The sequence below is a fragment of the Cyprinodon tularosa genome, unplaced genomic scaffold (assembly GCF_016077235.1).
Source record: "Cyprinodon tularosa strain WSP-4 unplaced genomic scaffold, ASM1607723v1 ctg392, whole genome shotgun sequence".
Classification (NCBI taxonomy): domain Eukaryota; kingdom Metazoa; phylum Chordata; class Actinopteri; order Cyprinodontiformes; family Cyprinodontidae; genus Cyprinodon; species Cyprinodon tularosa.
The window spans coordinates 549,198-556,294 of NW_024039110.1; positions in this window are offsets into that span (position 1 = coordinate 549,198).

A 7,097-nucleotide genomic window follows, 5' to 3' on the forward strand; every position below is an offset into this window, starting at 1 on the left:
CAAATCAAATAAATATATCAATTTTGTAGAACATTTATTGACAGTCAATTTTGGGTCACGTTTTAAAATTAATTTACTTTTAAACCAGGACTCGGACAAGATCTTATGGGACCTTAAGCAGAATATGATTAAGCAACTCCGTCTTTCTGTCAAGAACATCCACCAGCAGGGTATCCAGGGGGGGATTTACCATTAGGCAATACTAGGCAGTTGCCCAGGGCCCCAAGTTCTGGGGGCCCCATAAAACTCTGTTTCCATGTATGGTTAATACAACTAATCCTTATTTGTGCACATTAATTATGTTTTTGCTAAAAATCCTTTGGCTAAAATGCCATCAGAACGCTGATAAATAGAGAGAAAAAAGGGACAAGAAGAGAGGGACAAAACCTAGAACAGATAATTCAATTCAATTCAATTTCAATTCAGTTTATTTATATAGCGCCAAATTCACAACACATGTCATCTCAAGGCACTTTACAGTTCAACCAGATCATACAGTCAAATTGAATGATCCAGATAATGGATGTCTATTCTATTAACATTTCTCTATCTGTAGAATGGGTCTGTTTTATGGGTTTTCTTCTCAGGGGGCCCCCTGCCTTTGCCTAGGGCCCCAAATTTCCTAAATCCGCCCCTGAGGGTGTCAATACTGATTTGATAGAATCTTGGAGAGCGGACTATGTTCAACCATCCATTTTCTTTAACCTTATCCCTCAGTGGGATCAGGAGGTGCTGGTGCATATCTCCAGCCACGTTCTGGGTGAGAGGTGGGATCACCCTGGACAGGTCACCAGTCTGTCGCAGTATGTTCAACCAGCTTAAAAGTAATCGGTAATCAGATTTATTATTTGCACTTTTACTAAGTGAACTTTCTAACTCCCTTAAATCTGAAATTCCAATGCCAAAATTGTTTAAATCTTTTATCTTTGGACCCCCTGCAGAGTGACGTCACACCTGCAAGATCTTATCCTTACCTTCCTGCTAGATTGCAAAAAGCAGCTTGCTCATGAGTTGTCAACTTAACACGCTAAATCTTAAATGTACGTGTACATATAAAAGAAAAAGGGGCGCAGTGCTTGCTACTGAATGGCAACACTATCAAAGTCAGGAAAAAGTTTTAAGTGAAGCCGGGATTAAAATAGTAGCTACAAGAAGCTTCAAATAAAAGGTGTTCTTTATGTTCAACCTAAACACCAACTCCGATAGACCATCCGTAGAGCAGGTGTTTAAATTAATCAATCACTGCTGCGAAAGCTTATAGCAGTGAAAGCTAATATACCACAGCCATCACTTAATAAACGCAAAATAAACAACCCTCTAAAAACGGAAAACTGTAATGGACTGAAAGTCCTGTTTTTTATGTGGGAAATTATTTGCGTGTGTTTTAGTATAATTCTGATATATTGGCGCTGTTGTCTGTTTCTATGGCAACGATACTGAATGTAGTGTAGCTTAGAGACCTGCATGGGTCGAGTTTTACCAACCCTCACCCGCCCGAACCCGTTAGGATGACTACTGAACCCGACCCGTCACCCGCGGATATCTTCAATTCAAATGTTATGGGGAGAGGGCGGAGGGGGGTGATGGGGAGAAAGCGAGAGGCAACAGAATATTTTTTCTGAGTTTTTTTTGTCGGGGTTTGTGGACGGTGAGCAGCGGGGAGAACTTTTTTTATTTTCTTTCTGAGGAGCGGCATGAATGGGGTTTTAATCAGATATACACAGCACCGAAAGCAAAATACGTGTACAAAATATTGGTGGGGACATGTCCACACCAGTCCTTAAGGAAGTTACGCCTATGATTGTTTAGATTAACTTGTCTTCTTTATGGCTTTTATTCGGTGCTTTACTGCATTTGTTTTGGGAAAATATGAGGAAATAATAAATACAGAAAAAAAATATATTTTTTTTAAAATCGCAAAATAATTATAGGGTGGCTAATGCCAAAGAAAGGGTGGCTGAAGCCACCCTTAAATAGGTCTAACGACGCTTATGTTAAAAGCATAAAAATATATCTAAAGCCTTTGTTGCACATTCATTAACTTACAAATAAACTTTCTGAATTTAAATAGCTGAAAAATGAATGTGTTATTTTATAACAGCACAGAAGAACAAGATGTACATAAATCTTTTGTCTAGCGTACTATTCTTCCTAGTCTAGGCTCCTGTTTTCCCCAGGCTTCCCCACCCTCACTTCCTCTCCTCCATCTATCAAATTACTTGTTGCACTATTCTCAAGCTTCCAGCAGGGTTAGCTGCAGCACAGAGACTGAGATCCTAATAAATTGTTTCTGGGATAAATTAATTCTACATAGAAATGAAAAGGATTAGGGTCACTGAAAAAAACCCTTATTTTTAAATTTATTTCAGTTTAATATGGAAAAAAAATGTCAGAATTCTGAATTTTTCTCAGAATTCTGACTTTAATCTCTGAATTTTGGATCTTACAGTTTTTTTGGATTGCTTACACACTAAAGTTAAAAGTAGTACACTATTAGCAAAACCTTACACTCAAGAAGCAAAACATCAGCCCGTATTTGCACAACTATAAGCACATTGTCAACCTCACATTTGTTGCAAAACTCTACACACAGTGATTTGCAAAACACTAAACACACTTAACATACATTACACACAAAAATCTATTATGAAGTCACTTCCTTGCAATGCCAAAGCACTGACTGTCAAATTACTGCACCTTCCAACCAATTGATTCAACAGTTATCAGGTGTGCAAACACTTGTTTGCTTAATTGTAGACACACCAATCAGGTGTATAAGCACTATAAAAAGCAGCAGGTGAGTTCATCGGTCTTCAAGCACAATGGAAAGAGTCAGAGAAATAGTAAGACGAGGTGGAGGAGAAGGAGGAGGACAAGGACAAGGAGGAGGACGGCCTCCTATGTTCACAGAACAGCAAGAGAGGGAGATAGTAAACAGGGTTTTGGCCAACAATGCTATAACCCTCAATCAGCTCCAAGCTAACATTGTCAATAACCACGTCGGTTTCAACAATATCCATCAGGTCTCAACATCAACACTGGCACATATCCTAATAAAAAACCATATTCAAATGAAGAAAATTTATCGACTGCCTTTCGAGCGCAATTCCGAAAGGGTGAAACGACTGCGGCATGATTATGCAGAGGTATGTATTCACCTAAGCATTGTGATCTTGCATACTGTCTAATAATCTTTTACTGTACTGTAATATGTATACGAGATCTACACTGAACACAATTTTGCCTGACACTGTTCTTCAGAGAGTTTTACAAATGGATGGAGAGGAGATCCAGCATGAGTTTATCTACGTAGATGGGGCTGGGTTCAACCTGATGAGAAAACGAAGGAGGGGAAGAAACATCATTGGCCACAGAGCTATAGTCAATGTCCCAGGGCAACGTGGGGGTAATACAACACTCTGTGCAGCCATTACACAGAATGGGGTCCTCCACCGCCATGCCCATATGGGCCCTTACAACACAGCACTCATACTTACATTCTTGGACCAATTGCACAACATAACAGCAGCAAATCAAATCGATCATATGCAATACATTGTTGTCTGGGACAATGTGTCTTTCTACCGCTCTGCTCTGGTTCAGAACTGGTTTCAGCAACATCCACATTTCACCGTCCTATATCTTCCACCATACTCTCCATTTCTCAACCCTATGGAAGAGTTTTTCTCGGCATGGCGGTGGAAGGTATATGATCTCCGTCTCCAGGCTGAGGTACCTCATCCAAGCCATGGAGGAGACCTGTGACCAGATGGAGGTAGCAGCAATGCAAGGATGGATTCGTCATTCAAGACGTTTTTTTCCAAGGTGACTTGCTAATGACAACATTGCCTGCGATGTTGATGAAATTCTCTGGCCAGATCCAGCTAGGCGAAGAGACAATGTCTAGTTTTTGTTTTGTTTTGTTTTTACAGTAAACTTACAGTACAATACGTAAAGTGACATTTTGTTACAGTATTATGAATCTCCATGTCAACATTTTGGGCATGTTGAGAAATAAAAGAGTTTCTTCAGTCTGCAACATTGGTCTTGTGTAGTGTTTAGTGAATTTACATTATATTTGTACTTTGTTGATGGTAGCCAACTCTAATCATAGGGAAGTAGAAGTGCTAAAAGTGTTTTAGATTTATCACAGCAGAGTGTAACTCGTGCAAACAGAGTATAGTAATGTGAAACGTGTGTGTTTCATATGGTAACAAAGTGTGGTTTTTAAACAGAAGTGTATAGTTTTTACAAGAGTGTTTAATTATGCAAAGGATCTGTAGTGTTTTGCTAATTGGGTGTGTGGTTGTGCTAATTGTGTGTAGTGTTTTGAAAACACGGGCCCTGTTTTTCAAAATCGTGCTTAAGCAATCCAAAAAAACTGTAATGTAGATGGGCTTCATTGACAAAGATGTGAGTTGTTTGGGAGGGCCAGTAACAGATTTTACATGCCAGTCCCTGGTGATGCTACTTTATTAATGGAAGAGAAGAAGGTGATTAAAACAAGAGAGCTAGTCTCTAAAACAGACATCGCTACGGCTTGATGCTAACATGTTTGTTAGCTGTCAAAAAACAGTCAGAATTCTGAGATTAAAGTCAGAATTCTGAGATTAAAGCCAGAATTGTGAGAAAAATTTCAGAATTCTGAGATTAAAGTCAGAATTGTGAGAAAAAAAGTCAGAATTCTCAGAAAACCTTCAGAATTCTGAGATTAAAGTCAGAAATGTGAGAAAGAATTCTGATATTAAAGTCAGAATTGTGACTTTTTTAGTTGTGATTTTTTTGTCATATTATATTGAAATAAAATTTTAAAATCATAACTTTTTTTTTATTATTGCCCAAATCCTCTTCCGTAACAGAGAGTTGTTTTTGTCTTTTTGTTTTTTTTCTTACCTGCAGTGGCTGTCCTAAAAGAAATCACAATGAGGGACAGGGTGGGGCCAATGTTTTTTTCCATGTGGGCACAGAACAAAAGAACAACAACTAAAAAAAGAGGGCAAAACACATCTTTCAGTTTATTAAAAGAGCCACAAAGCCTCGGTCCCAGACTCCTGATCTAACAGATGAAAGCTGTGAACATGTTTTGTAGGACTGACGCTTTAAGCTGACTGTAATTTCTAAAAAAAAAAAATTCAAATGTCAAATATTAAATCATTTACGGTCTCTTCTGTCAGAGCATGTCTTAGTAAATTAATTTGGTATTTAATTGTAAAAACTGATCTAAAAGAGTTCAAATCAATATATCTGCCCTTAATTTGAGCAGGTAGATAAGATGATCAGCCAATTAAATTACCGGTATGCTTTTAAAATAGGATGATTAGATTTAATGCTCATTAAATAAAATAATGGAGTTCTTATTTTAAAAGCTTACTAAATCTTACTTAAGGATTAAAAGGTCTGCAACCTTTTCAAATGATGTAACATTGTAATCAAAACTATGTTTTATTGGTTTTCACATGAAATATAAAAAAAGAAGAGCAGAATTGTAAAGGGAAATGATTATTTTCATATTATTTTACAAATCCAAACATGAAAAAGAAATGTGATGTGTATTTGTTTTCAGCTTAAATATAAATCTGGTCTTTTAAAGCACATCTCTGGCTGATTTATGCATCTAGACTTTGACATTGCTGCATCTTCTTTGCAAAATGTTGCATGTAAACATGTAGTCACAGATTCTCAGCTGGATTTCTGGTCTGGATTCTAACAAATCAAAATTCTTTGATTTAAACTTTTTCATTGTAGCTCTTGCTGTATGTGTGTGGGGTCATTTAAATGCTGGGTGCTCTTCTGCAGCCTTTTACAAGTTTATTTCTTAAGATTGTCCTGTTTTATGTAGCCCAGAAACATAAAAATACATCGACATTGATTATTTTAATTTAAAATACTTTGGCCTAAGCTCTGCTTACTGATTTCATAGCAAAGACCAACCAGACACCAATCTGTTTCAGTTTGAGCAGAATAAATGCAATAAAAGGAAGTATGGCTGATGTGTGGTTAATGCTGGTACAGTTATTCTGCTAAAAGGCCTGCATTCGTCACAGATCTGCTGACTATAAATCACATGAATGAAAACATGATAGTTTGATCATAAACACACAAAAGGTTCAGAAGGCGAGCATAGCCATGAGATTTATGGGAATTTATGTTAATTTCACCAAGCGTGTTTTAACAGATAGCTAGTTTTAGATTTTGGTCTTGGAGGTGGTTATAAATAATCTACTCCCTCAGTAAAATGTCATCGCATTTTCCCTCAAGGTTGTTGTTTTAATTAAAGAAAAATGAAAATGGAAACTCATTTTTCTCTAAATGTTCTGTTTAGATATTATTTTTTGTTGTTTTACATTTGATTGGGAAACAAAACAACAACAAAATAATAATGTCCCCAAACATTCCAGCCCGTGACGCCTAACATAGCAACGTAACAGACCTGGGACCCCCTAAAAAGGCATATGTATCTACTTAATGAGTTTTCTAATATTCATTTATAAATAGTGAAGTAATTCTATATATTTTAATTACATTTATTTTCAAAATGTAATTATTTCATCATTTTAATTGTTTATTTATTTGTTGGTACATTTAAATATTTGATTGTGCAAGTTTAAAATTGAATTTACAACCTTATATTTGGATATTATAGTTGAATAAATAGATGTTACATCTACTTATGATGAGGCATTTATTTATCTCATGGGAAATTCACATTTTGTACTTATGATACGATATGATTTACAATCCTCCTTCTCACTTATAAAGCCTTAAATGGCCAAGCTCCATCTTATATCAGAGATCTGATTGTTCCTTATGTTCCTAACAGAGCACTTCGCTCTCAATCTGCAGGTTTATTACTGGTTCTTAGTATTTCTAAAAGTAGAATGGGAGGCATATCTTTTAGTTATCAGGCTCCTCTCCTGTGGAACCAACTACCAGTTTTAGTCCATGAGGCAGACACTCCCTCTACTTTTAAGGCTAGGCTTAAAACTTTCCTTTTTGATAAAGCTTATAGTTAGAGTGGCTCAGGTTATCCTGATCTATCTCTATAGTTATGCTGCTATTGGCTTAGACTGATGGAGGACATAGGGACCCCTTTTTCA